Source organism: Onychostruthus taczanowskii, unplaced genomic scaffold (genome assembly GCF_017590055.1).
Source record: "Onychostruthus taczanowskii isolate IOZ18803 unplaced genomic scaffold, ASM1759005v1 scaffold30, whole genome shotgun sequence".
Lineage (NCBI taxonomy): Eukaryota > Metazoa > Chordata > Aves > Passeriformes > Passeridae > Onychostruthus > Onychostruthus taczanowskii.
Genome location: NW_024500350.1, coordinates 3,786,971 through 3,806,979, shown reverse-complemented (window position 1 = coordinate 3,806,979; position 20,009 = coordinate 3,786,971).

Sequence of the window (20,009 nt, the reverse complement as noted above, 5' to 3'; positions counted from 1 at the left end):
TTAACATTCTATAGGATGATCTAAAAATTCTTCCATGATTATCCAGCCTTAATTATTTTTAACCTAAAATTACTGCAGAGAGCAGACCTTTCCAAATGTTTCCATCTCCATTCTGAAACATGCTCTCCAGATGGGTGGGTGGTCTCCAAGCTGTCTCCCCCAGTCTGTCTTTGCAGGAACAGAACTTTGTCAGAGAAGTCACAGACATTACACTACTATTTTAGTGTATTAGTTTTCCCAAAGGGACCAGCCTACTTTATTAAACTTTAGAGGTGTTACAGAGCAAGATCACAATTAATTCAAAAATATGTTTGCTGAATAGCCATTTCCCCCAAGGGAGGGAATCTCACATGACAAAGCAAACTGAATTCACCTTTTCAGTGCAAAGTGGCTGCCTCCCAGTTTTAAAAAAGTGTCATTTTTCATTGAAAACAGCTCCTGAAGGTGTGCTTTATTTCTCATTGTTCACTGTGTTTATGAGCTTTTCAGAAATGGTCTTAACTTCCCCATGCAAGCCCAAACTCAACTTTCTGTGAATGGTCCCTCACAGGGACCAGGGAGCTCAGCACATCTCAGACTCCCAGTATGGGACCACTGCCATCTTTTCTGATATTTAGCAGAACCACTGCCCTTCCCACCACAGTTTGTGGTTGAAGACCACCCTAGGCTGCTGCCAGAACACAGACATGCCGCAAGTCAGCTGCCTCCTATGGAAACCATGCTCAGTGAGACAGACGTGGCAGGTCACTGCTCCAACCAGAGCAAACCAGGAATAGCTAAAGTGTGAAACCTCAGATTGCTTTCCCCTCTAAACAAGAGTGATATTTGCCCTTGGTGATAACTGGTTGAGAAGTAGCACACACAGAGAAAGTGTAGACTGAACATACCATTAAGGAGCCTAATTTTAGAATTTTAGAAAGATTTAATTTTGTAAGGCACTGAACTAAGCCATTCCTTCAAAGGTCTTGAGTGATTCCTTAAAATAGTGAGATATTCAGATGTATCAGTTATCTCTAGAGCCAAAATCTCCATTTGAAGACTATCCAATTCATCCATAACACTTTGGTCTCTACCCATTTTGATGCATCAAAAGTCATTTGATTTAAGACTTTTTAAAATGACAAGCAGTGGTGCCATAAAATAAATGAACTGGATTGTCAAAACAACTTGAAGATACTTGGATGCCCAAAACTCTTTGGAACACATGTTCCAAGTCTTAAGATTTCAGTCTTAAGTTTTTTTACATGATAAAGTACTGACAAAATTGCATTACTTTTTTATTCATACCAAATAAAACAAAGCAAAACCAAAATACCCCAAACATTCATAACATCCAGGTCTTCCTTGGACATCTCCAGGGATTGGCACCCTGGCCAAGGTCTGACCACCCTTTCCATGGGGAAATTCCTCCTGGTGTCCAGCCTGAGCCTCCCCTGGCACAGCCTCCTGTCCCTATTCCCTGGGACCAGAGCCTGACCCCCTGCTCCTGTCAGGGAGTTGTGCAGAGCCAGAAGGTCCCCCCGAGCCTCCTTTTCTCCAGGCTGAGCACCCCCAGCTCCCCCAGCTACTCCTCATAGGACTCATTCTCCAGGCTCTTCCTCAACTGCCCTTCTCCTATCATCCCAACCTCCTGCTCTGAACCAACTAAACAATTAAATCCAAACTAAAATTGAAAACAACAGCACTTTCTTGCCATTATACATTCACTCAAAAAAATATTCCATTTGCCATGAATACTCCCAGCAGTAAAAGAGGAGGCCCAAGATAAATGGCAATGGGCATGGAAGGGTTAAACAATTTCAAAGATTTCACACTCAAATACTTATGTTTTTCTATGTTCCTGAAGTTTTATAAATAACATAAAAGCTAGCTGGCATAGCAAGACACCTAATTATAAACAAGTCATAATTAAGCACCATCTCTAAGTTATATAACATAATATCAATATATGTATTCATTATGTAAATGGTTATTTTATTGCTCATTTAAAAAACATAATGGAAATGCAGATAGTAGGTGGACAGCATGCTAAATAAGGGCACAAATGAAGGAAACATATCTTGGCAGAAGTAGGGGCTGTAGGTGTGAAAGAACAAGTGCAACACTTGGTTGCCTTTTCCATCACAGACATCACAAGTGAAGAATATTCACTTGTGAGCTGGTTTCATGCATCAAATCCCCGTCTGAAAGTTTCAGTCAGAGTCATTCACCACATTTGCTTTGGCTTTCAGGATCCTCTCTCCTTTCTCTCTCAATAGGGCATGAGAAGGAAGACACACAGGCACCAGAACTCCTGCTATTTTCTCTACCAGAATCAGTTCAAACTAAACCAAAGAGTTCAAACTAAACTCCCCCTGTATGCAAAGCTGACCAGCACTTGGGGTTGAATGAGATACCTGAAGAGCTTAAAAGTTTCCAGCTACCTGAGCTCCTAACGAGACAGCCAGGGAATGCAGAACTCGTGTTTTCTGTCAGCCAGGCCCACAGGCCAGGGAATTCTTCACTTCCACACCCCTACTACTCAAGTAAATTTCTGAAATCTATGAGGTGAAATAATAATAATTCATCATCCCAGACCAGAGCTGGCTCACTTGGATTCATAGCAGGTGAACCATATTCGTAGTTTTTATCAAGAAACGTCACAGTGTGACCCTTCCTGGGGGTCTGTGGCTGTCACACTCCCGTGACCAGAAGCAGCAGCCAAGGAACACCCCATCCCCTCAGTCCAGATGAACCTCTACTGAAAGCAGAAACTGATGTCTTAGGATTTTAGCTTTTGTATTTTTCATGTATTTGTAATCCTGCAATTCTTTAGTATGTTACTCTAAACTCCATATACAGTTCTAGCTACTGTATTCACATTTTGGTCAGACAGAGCAATTCCTCTCTAGGCCTGGGAGTCAAAGACACCTCACTGTCTCAGGCCCCAAAAAATGTAAACAAAATTAAGTTGGTGGGGACCAAACTTAAATGACTTAATTACCTGAAGCTGTAATGGAAAGATTAACCCCCAATATGCAAATGGACCAAACTTACAAAAGTATGAAAACCCATGAACCATCATCCATTTTTTGAATACAACCCCTTGTTCTGGTTTGAAAGAAAAACCCTTGAGAGACTCCAAGTCAGAAATCAGAAATACAATTTATTAGGAAAAGGGGAAAAAAACAAATGCACGCAGTAATACAAAAGAAAAACCACTGACAGAAACAGAATACAACCTGACACCCTGCTAGTTAGGGTGGTGGTAGCAGTCCAGATGAAATGGTCTTGTTGAAGTGGTGATCCTGTAGAAACAATCTGGTAGCTCTTGTCCTCTGGAAGACCAGTGGGCAAGGGCAGCCATTCCTCTGGGAATCCAGTGGAAAGACTGCTTGTTGTGTCCCAAAACCCAGATTATATCCAGGGGGGGATGCTTAGCTCCTCCCCCCTGGGCAGATATCGTTCTGAGTCACTCTGTGGGTCCTTGATTGTCCATTAAACAGAAAAGGCTCCCAGAGGGAGTTGTCTCTGAGTCATGTGGCAAGACATTGATGGGCCCATTAACAGGAGATAAGGAAAAAAAAATGCACCTCCTGGTTTCTGCAGCTCTGGAGGATGGGAATAGAATATATTTTTATATTGTAACCTAGGGCACCCCTGGGGTTGCTTTGTCTGCCTTAAATTTACCTGAATGCCCTTCAATAAATATAACTGCTTTTTAGTCTCTTAATTTTGTCTGGCCTCTGTTTTTAGGTAAGCCCAAAAAAGGCATCACAACCCCTCCATCAGACACCTGCTGAGGGCTCACACCCCATTTTGACAACATTTATATATTTGGCCACAATGTGAAGCAACATGACTTGGCATTTTCTAAATAAGCCTCTCTTCCTCCCTCTCAGTATTTAATGTCTGTTTTATTTTACAACCCCCTGGTTTCAGCTACTGAAGTTGTCAGCTTGTAGGCACTTAATAACAACATTTAGCTCTTCAAATTTTATGTAAGGAAAACATTAGTCAGTGCTTTAAAAAACAGTTCCCCATTTTGGGCTTCTTTGAGAAATCTGAAGTGCAAAAATTAGCAGCTGTCAGCATGCAAACCAAATATTTAAATATCCTTTAAAAATAAGTATTCTACTAAACATTTACTCAGATCTATTCTGAGTTCTACAAAAAGCATCAAGGCTTCGCTCCAAGCTGCTTTTTTCCCTAAGAAGCTCAGCACAACCTCTGCAAGCCTTTACCTGGGATATCTCCTGTCTGAAATTCTTAATTATAAGAATAATACTGCTGATTGTAAGTCATAATTAATATTCCCTAAAGCACTGGTATATCTTGCTATCCGACATAGCTCACAATTTACATCTTGTTGGTTTTCCAGCACATTTGATTCTGTAGTAAAACAAAAAAAATCCCTGACCCTACAGAATGATTTGGGCTAAAAGGGATCTTAAAAGATCATCCTGATATCTTTCAGTTTATGAAAATCCTGCCTGTTACATCCACACCTACTTCTATACCAAGCAGATCTTCAAAATCAGACTCAACAGGGGAAATCTTGGTCTGCAGATACCAGACTTAGCTGAAGCAGAAGCTGGGGAATCTCCTATTCATTCAGCTGCCTTACAGCAGGCTTGGCAAATCTCTCTGTTATATTTACTAACATTTAAATAAAACCCCAGAAACTGCATAGATCCTGGGTGTTCCCAATAGAAACCTAAACAGAACACCACAACTCCCAGGGCATAGCAACAATCAAAAAATATTTCAAACTAAAATGATTGTGTTTCATCATCAATTCTCAACATAATTCTCAGGCCTATATTATTTAAGCTGTGCTGGGAATACTTAATCTCATGCTTAAATATTGCATCTTACTACCACCTTTGGACTCAAGTCCACTCTGAAATTTTGAAAAAAAAATTAAATTTCCCCAGGGAATTATTTGTTTCAATAAATTTGAAATAAGTTAAAGCTTTTTCAAGTTAGATGCCCGGCTCATCAGCATTTGAGCAGGTGGAGCACTTCCCTCACTCATGTCCTGCCTTTGCAGACACATCACCATGTGCTTGAAAATGCACCAGTAGTCCCAACACCCAAAATGGGATTGATTTCAGAATAAAAAAGTGGACCACAGTTAAGGCAACTGGATATTAAATAGTTTTATTTACTTTATTAAGATGTACTCAAAAAAGCCTAAAGGCTTTTTTTCCCTTCTTTCTAGGCAGGAATAAAGTTATTCCCTACAGGTATCACATTTGTAGACTGGAAATCTTGATGTTACTTTCCAGACAATTCTTCCTTAAGTAGCATTTTATGCTGAAATATGTTCCGACTTTGAATTTTACAAAAATCTGACTCAATTTTGTCATATTTGATGCCAATTTCTTGGGATTTTTTTAAATGACTACCAGTTTCTGCTCCAAGTCAGGACAGAAACAAGTTAAAACCCATCTTTTATCCTGTCACCTCTCTATCCAGGAGCAAGGAACTCCAATGCAGACTTCCACAGAAATACCAGAACAAGCTCTCTAATGCTGCAGAGATGCATAGAACATACAGACAGTTTATTTTCTGGAACCTTTACTCTGGCATTAACAAAAAATTTCTCAAATAAACTCAGCTGGGCTTAAGCCTTTCCAGCCATGCAGCAGAATAGAAGCACAGTTCTGGAAATCTCATACCTGAAGAATGACATCCATCAGGTCTGTGACTGCACAAAGATGGCAATTAATCTTTTGTTGAAAGATATTTAATTTTGCTCTCTTGAGGCGTACGAAATTTGATTTCTATTCAGAAACATTTGGTCTATCTTTTCCAAGGCATAATCTGGATTTTATTCATTAAATTAATGAAATTATGCAGTGTCCTTTCCAAGCGTGAACTGCTGTTTAAGTGCTGTGATTTGCTAAAAGAATACTCAGAAAATACTTTATTATGGTTTCTGGACTCTAATTAGCGGCTCACAGCAGGCTGAATCTCTCTGACTACATTTGTCCAACGGTCAAAATCCCGTTATAACTGGTCATTTATATACAGGAATGTAAATTGTGTCTTCATCATAGCACCTCTACCACAAAATTAAAAACTAACTCATTCATTAGCAATTACAAGTGCTGATACATGGGGGCTTTTGGGTATTTTTGCTGCAGAAGTCTGGCCAGAAGGACTAAATCTATTGACTGAAAGGAGGGGGGAAAAACTGCAGCAACCTGCATCATGTATTATAGATCTCCTGAGAAATCCCAGTGGCAGCCAGGCATGGGAGGCGAAATTTTCTCCTCAGATCCTGATGGAAACAGCTGAGTTGGGCATTCAGAGCATGGAGAGGGAGCAGATTCCCCCATAGTCAGGCTGACATCAAGGTACAGTAACTGAATATCACCACTCAGAGCAATCCCAGGGGGGAAAATTTGCACTGAATTTCAAACACTTCAATCCACATGTGTGAATTTAAAGGGAAGGTGGTAGAAAAGCAAGGGTAATATTAGATTTTAGAATTTTAAGGATAGCAATAAGCCATTGTGTGAGGGTCTAGAGGTGACATTTCAGCTAAAGAAAGAAAATTCAGCCCCTGGTTATTAAGTTTAAGGCCCCATTTTCAAGACTGTGGGGTCAGGGCATTTTATACCTCAATAAAAACAGCTGCATTATACAATGCAAGTATACAAGTACACTTTTATACTTGCAAGTACACACCTACAAGTACAAGCTGCATTATATTGTCTTTAAGCTCCATCATCCAAAGTCACATTAACATACTGAAGTTAGCTGCAGATAGTGAGAGAAAAATATTTAATAGATTTCAGAATAAAAAAGGGATTTTTAGCAATGCACATAAAAACATCTCCACATAAAAACATCTCATGAGCCATACAGTGCTCATGAAACTTGCTGTGTCTAATCAATTTTTTTTTTTTTGCCATAATTTAAGTGTGAACTGGGAACTCCTCCAAACTCACTCAGAAAGATGTTTCTTGGTTTACTGGGTGAATTCCAAACTGGTGGTGTTTCAGGGAAAAATCCAAAAATTCAACAGCTCACAGAGCAAAAAGGCAAAATATTTACCCCACTAGAGATGCCTGGAGGTTAAACTGATTACTTGAAGCAGTGTGATCTGATGATTTGGTTCTGGACTTGTCCAAAATGCTCAGGTTTATTTTCTTTTCCCTTTCTCTGGGAAAACTCTGGCAGAAGTAGTCTTGTGGCACCCTTTTTTCTTTCTAGCTTTTTACTCAAGATGCTCCATAATTACTTGATATTTTTTTTTTAAAGACACAAACTGGAGACACTAAATCCTACTGCCAAATTTTCCAGCAAAATGCAGTTAATTTCTACTATTGTAATTTCTCTACTTTTCACTCGGGATTCTTTTCTCCCTGCATTTCACACCAGAGACTTTGGTGTGACTGTCAGCTAGAAAATTATCAATTAACTGAGGGAACTCTTCCCTTCTTTACAGCTTCTCTCATTAGTGAGAAGAAAAGGAGGAAAACAAAAGAAACTTAAATTATTTATCCGTGTATTTCTCCATATAGCCAAGATTCAATTATAAGAAAATACACACATATCAGTCATGTCATGCACCCCTCAGAGAAATGGCATTATTAACAGAGCTTGGGAAATGCCTCCATTGTTCCAAATTTTAAATGAGGATGCAGAAACATTATTAAACACAGTAATTTAAGTGGAAAAATGGGTCATTTCCAGGCAGAGTCCACTTGTATCCCTCTGTCCTGACACCTCCCCACAGGACAGGTGGGGATGGGGTCTGCATGTGACAACACCTTTTCTCTGGAGCTGCTGAGGCATCACTTTGTCCCCAGGCATTCAGATCTACTTTGCCACAGGACTGGTAAAAAAAGATTGAAAGGAGAAGGCAAGGAGTTTCATCAGGGACTTTCCAGGTTTGGAAATATAAATTATTCTTTTTACTTTCAGCCCTTAAATTCTACCCGTGACTGTGCTTAAGGAGACCCTTAAGCACAGGAGACTGCGGGGAAGGCAGCTCACTAAAAGCAGGGGAGCAGCTGCCTTCCTGCCTTCATTAAAGGGAGGATATTTACCAAGAGGGAGGGAGGAAGGAGAAGAAAAGCTTGATGAAGAAAGGAATGGGAGACCAATTCCATATCAAAATGGGAGAAGAGAACAGTGAGGAGCCACTCTAGACTGGGAATTTCAAGGATCCAACTATCACATGCAAACAGACCAGGCTGTAACAATGCTGCGATGTCCCGTAAGTTGTAAGTTCAGAGGAGAAACTGAGTCCTAAATTAAAAATACTCCAAAACACCTTAACAAGAAAAACACCTTAACAATGTTTGACTTTCATATTTCAACAGGTACGCTTGGGTAAACAGCTGGAGTGAGTTGAACCATACTGGAAATAAGGGATTCTGTGTGTCCTTTGGCAAACTCAACCCTTCAGGTTTTCAGAACTTTAAAAAAGTTCATTTATCTCTCTTTAGGTGGGTGCATATCCCAGCCCTAATAGTTCTCAGCTCTCAAAAGCTGTAGAACTGGTCACCCCTTGAGGTTAACTGTGCAAAACACAACAGGTGTCCTTCAACAGTTCATCCAATTTAATTGTTCTGGTACCACCATAATTAGTAAGGTAATATATTCATCAACAAAAAGGTAATCAGCATGAAATATCTAGAATAAATATTACAAAGACAAATTCCAAGAGGTGCCATGTTTTAGAACACTAAACCTGTATTCATTTTGCATTATTAAAAATCCCTCTGGATTAAGTGAGTTGAATGGGTGAAATCCTGTGAGCCAAACCATCCCAGGCTTCACCAGTTTGCAGCCTAATGCCAAGTTATAGCCTAAATATCTTTGTAAAAATATTTGTTCACAAAAATGATACCCTGGTCCCCAGATTTTCAAACAAACCTGCAATTATAATTGGATGGACTCAAATTCTACTACCACAGATCTGATTTTGTCTGCACATACAATTTGGTTTTGGTATTTGCAGAGAACAGTGATGCTCTACACAGCAAGTCCGACACATCCAGAGCACATCAGCCTCAAAACATATGTGTGCAACTTATTTTGTGCTTTCTTAAGTGGAAATAACTTATTAGCTTTAGCATGAATCTGCCCAGTGGAACATGGATCTCTGCTCCTACAGACCTTTAATATTGCAGCAAGCTCTGGCAGCACCCAAACTTTCACAGTGAAGTGGTTGTTGCCAAAATCTACATATCCACTGTGACCTTATTGTCACAGTGATATTAATTAATGCTGGCTCAAAATCCAATCCAATTGCTTTAAATATTTGTAGTGTTAGTGATGTTAATGCTAAAATCAAGTGCTTTCTTGACATAAAATTTAGGAACTCAAGAATGGTTCTTTCTTTGCTCAGCTGTTTCCTAAGCTGGGTAAATTATTTATTTTTTATTAAATAATCTATTTTCTCCTTTATGGTTTCCCAACTGTAATGGAGAAGACACTTCACAACACTGGCACAAGGACGACATTAACATTCACTCTATTAGCTGTAAACAACTAAGAGGAACTATTCTCTAGGATGTAAGGATTCTCCCATCTTTTTCTAGATAACAAGTGTTAGACAGTCCCTTTTTCTTTGCCTTTGTATTTTTAGAAAAAGTACTTCTGGTGCTCAATGAATTCACAGGGAAGGGGACCTGTTCCTTCTGTTTGGAGTTCTCCAATCACTGATGGCAGACTGCACTCCAGCAGCATGAGCTGTGTCATGCCACATTTAACTTCAGACAGATAAGTGTTATTAAAAAAGCCCTAAATGTAATGAAATTATAGTGGGGAAATGTAGTAGTAAAGCAAATTATTATCTCTGCATGATCACATGATGTGGAAAGATACTTTCTCCACTTTTTAGTACTTTGAGATATATAGTTCATCCATGGAATTTTGAAAAAGATTTGCTGAGTGATGCTGCACATTTTTTAATTAAATGTATCTTTTTCTTTTGTTTTTGTTTGATTTTGTTAGTTTGGTTTGGTTTTTTACTAATAAGCATGGAGAGATTAACTCTGTTTGCTCAGCAAAACTAGTCAGCAATTTCTGCTAATTCCTTTCATTTACAGTGTTTCCCTTGGAAGCAACAGTGGGCTACACCTAATGAGCTTTTGGATTTGGATAGCAACAAAATAATGAAATCAAGTAAAATCCATCTTCAGCTATACAATAGCAAACCACTTTTATGGCTGAACAACTATTCAGGTATTTTCTCTAGTCAGACTCTTATAGTGACATAGATACCTTTTAGCAATATTTTTTTAAAAAATCATTATAATCTAGAGGGTGATGGAACGCCACAGCTATTTTAGGGTTGAGTGGGTTTTAGGCCTTTGGTAAGGACCAGGATATTTTAGGATATTATGTCACAGTCAGACATAGTTTTACCCAGGGAAAGTTCAGGATTTATAGCTCTGCCTTCAAACACCGCTCACTGACTTTAGATGAATAAAAATATATTGCTGAACTACGGATTAATAAAAATAGGCTGTGAAACTCCATTTTCCTCCTGCTCCCCAGATTGGGTCTAACCATATACTGATAAATGTAATATATTATATGCTCTACATAATGTTTGTGTATTTTTCTTGCTTAAGATTCACTGCAGAGTGGAGATAATTTATGTGTTTACCTCAAACACTCACCCAGCTGTCAACAGGTCTAGGGAAAACTCAACAATGGCTTAAAGCAGTTAAATTAACACAAAACCTTAAATGCCACCTGTACTTCAAACTTTCCTTTAAACCTTAATTTCCACAGGAAAAAACAAAACAAAGCAAAACAAAACAACAGAGAAAGACTTTATTTCTTAAGAAGATGAGCACTTGAAAAGCAGTTACACTCTGGTGATAAATATTCAATCAAATTATGCTTTCATATTCCATAAAATTTTAAGAGAAACAACAGGTTTGATCCTCACTAGCCTTTTACCTGAGAAGAACCTGGTGTAGAAAGGCACATTACTAAACTTTATTTTAGGTTCTCCTTTTTTTCTAGATTGCAATACCAGCAGCCTACTGTTTATCACAAATAAAAGAGTAAAATGAAGCCCTACCTAAAGAACACATAATTAATATTCACATAAACAGTCTGCATTACTTAACTTAGCCCATAAGTTTAAAAGAAGAAAAACAGCTCTAAAAGCATTTATTGACTTGGGAATTGTTTCTGTAGTAATTTTGTTAAAACAACAGGTACTTCTCCTCTGTTAACTCTCTGCATCATACAAAAATCAGTTTGTGACACAAAATATTTCAAGGAGCAAAGACCATCCCAAAACACAGTAAATAGCAATCTTTCCCAACTCTAAATTATATTTTGCTAGTATCTATCAGACACTCATCATGGTGCATTACAGAAAAAATAAGAGAGAGGGCTTTGAAACAGAGTCAGATGATGCCGTAGATGGTAAGTGGAAACTAAATGCATTCACACAATGATGAAGGTGTATTTTTGTGGATATGTTTAGGCACTCACTGGTCTTTAGGATCCAGGTACCCAAAGATGCACCATGGTTATTTGTAACAGGAAAATATGACCTTCAGATTGTTTTTTACCTGCTGTTCCTTGAGAACTTATGGGCTCAGTGCCTTCCAGGTCTTTAACAAATGCAGGGTATCATGGGATGAGCAAGGGAAAAGAATTACCTTATTAACAACGACTGGATCTTTGGAGTTTACACATGTGTAGCAATGAGATACGGACCCTATTGGTTCTTGTTCTGAAGAGAATCATCTTTATTGCCATGATGCAAGACCTTATGTATTGTTCTATGATACCAAGCCTTTATACTGTGGTAAAAGAACTCTGGCTAACTCATGTCTGCCCATTTCCCCTGGACGAAGTAGAAGGAATTTCATTTCTCCCTGAAAGGGTATTTTTGACCTCCTTTTTTTACTTTAAACCTGACATAATCTTCATTTTTCTCTACTCTTTATCTCATCTCAAGGGCAAAAGATTTCTAGCCCATGAATTGGGGCTGATTGAGAGTGCTTTAAACTAGATTCAGAGGGGTAAGGGGATGAAACCAGGCTCTCCAGAAAGAAGCCCAAGTGTGGTAAGGCAGAGTTGAGTGAAATCTGCAGCCCAGCTGAAGTGCATGTACACTAGTGCATGTGGCATGGATAACAAACAAGAGGAGCAGGGAACCACCGTACAGCAGGAAAGCTATGACATAGTCATAGGGATCACTCTCATGACTGGAGTATTGCAATAGATGGCTACAAGCTCTTCAGAAGAGACAGGCAATGAAGAGGTGGAGGGGTGGCTCTATGTATTAGGGAGGCTCTCGACACCATGGAAATTGAGATTAATATTGATAAGGTCTAGTGCCTGTGGGTAAGAATCAGGGGGAAGGCCAACAGCCTGGTGGGAGTCTGTTACAGATCACCCAAGCAGGATGAAGAGGTGGATGTATTATTCTATAAGCAGCTGGAGGATGTTTCAGGATCAGCAGCCCTTGGTTCTTGTGGGAGACTTTAACCTGCAAGATGTCTGCTGGGAACTTAACAGAGCAGAGAAGTGGCAATCCAGGAGGTTCTTAGAGTGTATGGAGGAGAACTTCTTGTCACAGCTGGTGAGTGAGCGTACCAGGGGAGGGACTACGCTTGACCTGCTGTTTGCAACAGAGGAGGGCTGTTGGGAGATATGGTGGCTGGGGGCCACTGGGGCACAGTGGCCATCAAATCATAGAGTTTTCACTATTTGGTGAAACAAGGAGGGGCATCAATAAAAATTCCACACTGGACTTCTGGAGGGCAGACTTTGACCTATTCAAGAGACTTATTCAGTGAGTTCCTTGGGAAGCAGCCCTTAAAAACAAAGAAGTCCAGGAAGGATGGGCATGCTTCAAAACAGAAATCTTGAAGGCACAGTAACAAACTGTCCCTTTGTGCCAAAAGAGGAGTCAACAAGGAAAATGACCGGTCTGGATGGGCAAGGAGCTTTTGCTAAAACTGAGGGAAAAAAAAAAAAAAAGAGTGTGTATCACATTTGGAAGCAGGGTCAGGTATCTCAGGAAATGTTTAAGGGAGTTTAAGGTGGCGTTGGTCTCTTCTCCCAGGCAACTGTGGACATAACAGGAGGACACAGTCTTAATCTGTGCCAAGGGAAGTTTAGGTCAGAGATTAGGAAAACGTTATTAACTGAAGGAGTCATTGGGCACTGGAATTGTCTGCCCATGGAGGTAATGGAGTTACCAACCCTGGAGGTGTTTAGTTACCATGGAGGTGTTTAAAAAAGACCAGACGTGGCACCCAGTGCGGTGGTTTTATTTGACAAGGTGGTGTTAGGTCATAGGTTGGACTGGATGATCTCAAAGGTCCTTTCCAACCTAGTTCATTGAGTAATTCTGTGATTCTATGATCTCCACTACAACAGAATGTCAGTTAATCAGGATGACTTTTGTTTGAATTTAGCAATTCCCTAAATGGGGTACAGTTATTATCTGAGATTAGATATACACAAGTACCAAGGCATTTGAACTGTTCTGTCCTTTACAGCTTCAATCCCTGGTGTCTTGCTAGGATATTCCAATTTCAGCTTGAAAGTACAGATCATACTGAATTCCACTCCTACAATTTATGTACACATCCTTCCAATCTCACCAAGTACTCCCATTATTCTAGGATTTATTCCAGAAATCTGCTAGTTTAGAATTAAGCAATTCATACTAATTTTTCCTTTGTTCACTTACAGTTTTCTTTGTCTTAATTTTTTCATTATCTCCTTATTATTTTCAGATATGAATTGCTACCTATATAGTCTTTATTGCATTACAAATAACACCCCTATGCTGAACTGACCTTGGAAGGAACCTCAGCACACCACACAAGCAGGACATATGAATTGATATTGTTGTTTCCCATCCATTTAGGCATCGCCTGGTCCCCCAGGATCCTGGTTATCCCAGAGACAACTTGGCTGGAGAGCCATGCAGGCATTTATTTTCCCCCTAACTCAGGGATCATGGTTCTCCTTCCAGCCTAATTATGTTCCTATAAACTACAATTAGTTTTTCCCATTTACCAATTAGCCTGGAGGATTTGCTGAATGTATTTTGACACTCAACCACAAGGTACTTACAGAAAGTGCAAATTATGAGATAAGAATTCATTTGTAATACAGTGGAATCTCAATAAAGAACAAATACCTAGTAATTTATTCATGTGATAACATCACATAAGTAATTCCTGTAAAAATCAATGCAATCATATTTCCTGGTATTGACATGTGGATTAAAAAACAACCCCAAATATACAGAATACATTTACAAATAACTTAAAAAAATCTTTTTAATGCAAACAACTTGTATTGCCTCATCTAAATTGTTTTGTGTGATATTCTTTGTCCCTATTTTTATTAGTGAATATAAATGCTGAGTGTAGTATTTCCTTTCAGCTGGTTCCATTGTTGTCATCTATATGTAAATAACACAAACATGATGAAAAACTCTTCCCACAAGCTCCCTTGAATCAGTGAGATTCTGGGGGCAGTAGGAAAATCCTTCTTGCATCACATTTAAGGAATAATCTGATGATTTCGTAGTGTACAGCAATCAACAGCTGGTGAGTTTGATTAAATATTGAAGCTGAGGCATTTAATCAATCCTGATAACCATTCATGGGAGGCACATTGAGGCTCAGGCATTTAATCAATCCTGATGGCCATTAATGGCAAGAGCTATATACCACAAAGCAATAAAGATTAGGGCTATTATACAAAAACTGTGCCACAGGAAAAGAGAAGAGGGAAAAATATCTCCCACTCTCTCAGAGGATGGGCCCTTTGGATTTTCCAAAGAGATAATCAGTGCTTCACCCTTTGACATCTGTGTACTATAGATGTTGATAATATGGTGGTGAGAACAATCTCCACAATACCCAATTTAGCCATTTTAGAAGTAAAATGAGAGAGAGAGAGCACAAGAGAGAGAGACAGAGAAATTAGAGCAACCAGCAGAGAGCAGAGAGAGGACGGAAAGTTTTCTCCTTGCAAAGAAATAATGAGGTCCTTGGAGATGCTGTGGCCAGCAGAGCCATCCAGCCAGGTATTCCTGCATCCCTGTCTAACCACTCAGTCAGGAACTGTATTGCCAAGGGGCCTGGCAGAGATTGGCATCTGACACTGTGAGTGGGAAAAATTATTAAAATTCTGTGTTTCTGCTGTATAGCTTTTTACACACATACTTCTGGAACCCCCGCCAAAAAAAAAAAAAAAAACCAAAACAAAAAACCAAACCCAGAGAAAATTATCCTTCTTTCCCACCCAAATCACTCCTAGACAGAACAAGATTCACTAGGTTTTGGAATTTTAGTCTATTGAGGTTGTTTCCTTACAAGTAAGAGATTTCCAGCTGCTTCTGCAGAGCAAAAGCTGCAGTCAGTAAATCCTGCAAAATTTTTGGTGCGTGAAGTGAAATCAAAAAGCCTTTCAAATTAAATAAACTGATATTCAAAACTCAACACTGTGGGTCTCCAAAATATTGATCTCCTCTTTTTAAAATAATCTGTATTGTGAAAAAAAATCCTGCCATTTGATGAAGGCACCATTGATACCTGAGTAACTCTTTCCATAAAACTTTAGTCAAGGGTGGACAGACCTTCAGGGTCAGAATTACTGTTGTTAAACAACTAAGATTGCTTTTGGATCAAACAATCTTATTCAGGAAGCAGAAGCCAAATGTTTTCTCAAAGAAAATAGGCCAGGCCATACCCTAATTCAATGAGGTTTAAGAGCTTGTCCTAAGATAACTGTTCATTACAAGGACTCCTGACCTTGCTAAAGGAGTAGTCCTGCTCCTTGTTGGGTTATATATTTGTTTACCTGCCTTGGCTGTTCAATTTGTAGCTTGAGAATGTGAAATGTCTCCATGTTAGTGTACTTGAATTAATGAGAAATGCACCTCATCAATGCCAGTGCATCTCCCCTTCCCCTTTCCCTGCCCCTCCCTCTCTGCTGTTGATGACTTTCATGGAAAAGCATTCCAACAAAATCCAAAGCAGCGGCAGCAATGGATTCACAGCTTCCTATTCACCATGATTATCACAATTACAGTGTTTAACCACTGTAATCTTACCCATTAAACACACAAAAAATTGTTTTTCCACGATGGATGTTCTTCACATGTATAATTCCAGCACTGTATGTGCAACAGGAATGTTAATAAAATTGTCACGTATGAGTGAGTTTTACAAGGTCCAGTTCCAAGAGCTGTTAATTTAAAGCCATTCTCAGTATATTTAAATTTTACAGGCAGTGTTATCAGTGGTATCACTGTACACATTTATATTGCTTTTCTATTACACCTGTATTTTGTATTCTCCTATGCAAGGCAGGGTGGATTCTATTAATACATCAGAAAACACAGGAAAGCATTCCACCTTCTCAGAGAGTGGGAGTTACCATATCCAGCTCCTCCTTCCCACAGTTCCCTACTGGGGTAGTTCAGTGACCCCAATAAATAGTGTTAATAATTGCGTCCTCAAATTTAATATCAGAAAATTTGCATACACTTCCCTTCAATTGTCCCTCTCCCTGGGAAATATTAAGAACTGAAAAACAGGTAATTATATATAGTTGTTGGGTTATTTGCTTTGTATTATTTTTTACTGATGCTGATGGGCAAATCCAAAGTATAACTATTAAAAAATATGTAAAGTAATAATTATTAAAAGCAGGAGTACCGCTCAGCAATTATAACCTCTTGTATCCACCAGTCAACCAAGACTTAAAGAAGTCCTTCAGAATTAATTTTGCGTTTCTCAGAACGCTGCTGACAATGCAGGAGATTTGACTAGGTCAAGAGGACATTTCAGTATATAATCACACAAGCCTGCAGAACTACCTGAGGTTTCCCAGGTACCATGGACGTTCAAGCCAGTTGTGAGAGGAAAAGTATTTCTCTTTTTAAGATACAACAGGATGAAGGCAATCTGGAGGTTTTGTCTTTTCTATAGATCTGATGACAGATCCTTCTCAAACCAGCAATCAAAAATGACATCATTAAATTATTAGAGGACAAAGTTGCCAACATGAAGGTTGATTTGAAAATTTTGTTTTTAAAAAGAATGGTCCAAATCAGGCTATTGGGTTTTCTAGCATGGAGTTTGGTGTTCTGAACAATGTAATTTTCCTTCTCAAAGTGAATAAAAATGTCAAGGGCCTCACATTTGAGGGGGAAAAATGGCAACCGTAAAGCACTGAGAAAAGCTCTGTCACACCAGCTACCTTGAAAGGAAATGCCTATAGAATACACAAAAATGGGAATAGACACAAATATGGGAACCAGCTGAATTTCATGGCAGCATTACATTGGTCTGAGGTTATTTAATGAAAAGAGGAAGGTCTGGGAGATGAAGGTCTAATTATTGAAGAGAGTGCAAGAAACTGTAAACTTGAAAGTGAATGAATAGGACTGCAGGGAAGAAAAGAAGAAAGAATCCAAACCATTGAGCTATTTCAGGGAACACTCCAACATTTCTTTAGTGAGGCTGCAAAGAGACCTTTGGAAGTAGAGTGCTGGGCACCTACTTAAACCAGCCTAAGTGGGAATAATATCAATTAAAATAGAAGTTCATCATTTTAGCAAGAAGATAACAGAATACAACAATAGAATTATTAAAAAGAAAATGTCTCTTTCAAAATATTTAAGAGCACAGACAACAGAAAATGAAATGTTGATGGATGTGTGCCTGCTCTGGATATGTGGAAAGAATCACCAAGGTCCTGAATATGTGGGAATCCAGAAAACCCACCTGACATTTAGAAGTGTCAGCAGTTACATCAACAACTCTGCAAATAAGAAATAAAGTGAGAAAATAAATAAATGTTGAAGCAAAAGATTTTCTGTACATTAGTTCTTTCTTAAGTAAATTTCCTGGTGAGAATAACTAAATATAGCTGGAAGAAATGTAAGAATAAAATGAAGGTGAAAGATGTCATTTCTAGCCTGGGATCAATGTCGTTTGATGCGGCCTTAATCATTAATTCACAAGGGAATTCAATTTTCCTTAATTAAAATATTGGACTAATAATAGATTTGATTCTATAGAGAAAAATACTCCATGTTCATCAGCTTAATGTGTATTGTTGAACTGTGAATTGACTGACCTGGCTGATATCACCTATTATTTTATCTTCCCATCTCCTTCACGGGAGAAAAGAGCCCAGATCATCACTCCAAAGGCTCCAAACCCTGCCAGTCTGAGCAGAGGTCAGAGCTGAAATGTAAGTGCCTCCAGGTTCCCCTTCACTCTCCACTAAATCCACTTCTGCAAAAAGGTTTCATTTTCTCAGTACAATTTAGGGTAGTACCTAAAGTCCTACAGTGCAAGATGTGCTGTGCTGGAGAGATGACAACATAAAAAGCTTATTTTATATTTTACAAACTTTTACATATCTTTGTTACATGTTTGACTACATAGACAACTGGACTTAAAAAGACAAACAGTAAAAACTTGTCAGTTTTTGTAATTACTGAGAACAAATAACGATCTTCTATATTATGGATTTGAGCATTGTTTTAAATTTCCTTTTAGAAACATATCAACTGACAAAATCCAGAAAATTGAACGTGATCCACTTATTCCAGCCTCTTACAATATTTTGAAGGGACAGAAATAAAGTCACTGCACCTAGAAAATACCCAGAATCTTTGATGATTATTCATATAATACTGGGGAGTTGCAGGAGAAAGTGAGAAGGAAGAAATTTATTATCACTGTCCTATGAATTCACAATCTGTACATCACTGTACATCACCCAGACTGCATGCCAAGCCCTTATGACTTATTTGAAGGGAATTCTAATGACATAATCATTTCAGCAGGAGAACTGTTGTGACACTGAGACAGAAAAGTAATTACTCTCATTACAAAAATATACAGAGAGCTACATTCATTTCATGGAGAAGTGGGATAAAAACCCCAACAACTGAGACACATTGAAATAATTCCTGTGGCAGTGACAGGTGTTTCAAAACTAAGCAACAAAAAGAAAATCTCAGTAGGAGACTACATCATTCCAGGGCAAGGATCTGCAAATGAAAGCAGATCAATAGTAATTTATGCACATGACAATGAAAGAAAAAAAGCAGAAGAGTAGTCTGAAATGTGAAACCTCTACACAAGCACACCATCAGCTCTACCTTCTTGGAGGACAAAGGAAAAGTGATCAAAGGATTTTTTCTAAATAAAACCAACTGCAACTGTTCAGAATAGGAGAACTGTACCAGAAGTGGCAAAGGGATGAGGCAAGAGGAAGTGAGAGTAACCACACAGCTTAATGTCTATAGAAAACCTCAGATTACTGGGTTCTGTTGCGGGTGAAAAAACATTACTGTTTATCTTACAACCTGTTCTCTAAATCTCCACTTATTTGCAGCATCTCTCACTGTGTGGACCCTGTTAGAGTTAATTGTGTGCCATTACACTTTGCCAACGCACTACTCATTCCCAATCCCTATTTATCTGTTGAAAAAGGCACACTCTTTCCATGAACAGCAAGTTTTAAAAAAAAAAGGCTTTAATGAAAAAAAAAAATCAAGGGTTACTAACAATATTTCTGCAAGAGATGAAAGCCTTTTATTTTACTTCCCTATTGCTGAATATCCCACAGATTTCAACTTCCTACATGCCAAATATCCCCATGTCTCTTTGGAATCAGTGGTAGAAAACTGAGTGTAACATGTACAAAGAGACAAATAAAAGTCACAGATGGTGTCCCCCAACTGTGGGATTGGTTTATTTGCTTTCACAGATGATGCTGGTGTTTCTAGAAATTGATTTATTTCCCATTTCTCTTGTACTACTCTGTTTTTGATTTTTTTTTTTTTTAGAAATACAGAATATCAGAGCATTTATGACTTCAGCAGTTGTTTCATAAACACTTCTAAAATTCTAAAATCCAGTCAAGTATCTTCATAATGTGGCAAGTTTGCCTACACTTTTAAGAGTTATAGAACTAAAATATCCAAATCAATATCCAGAAGGTGTCACATCTTTAAACCAAATTAACTTATGTAG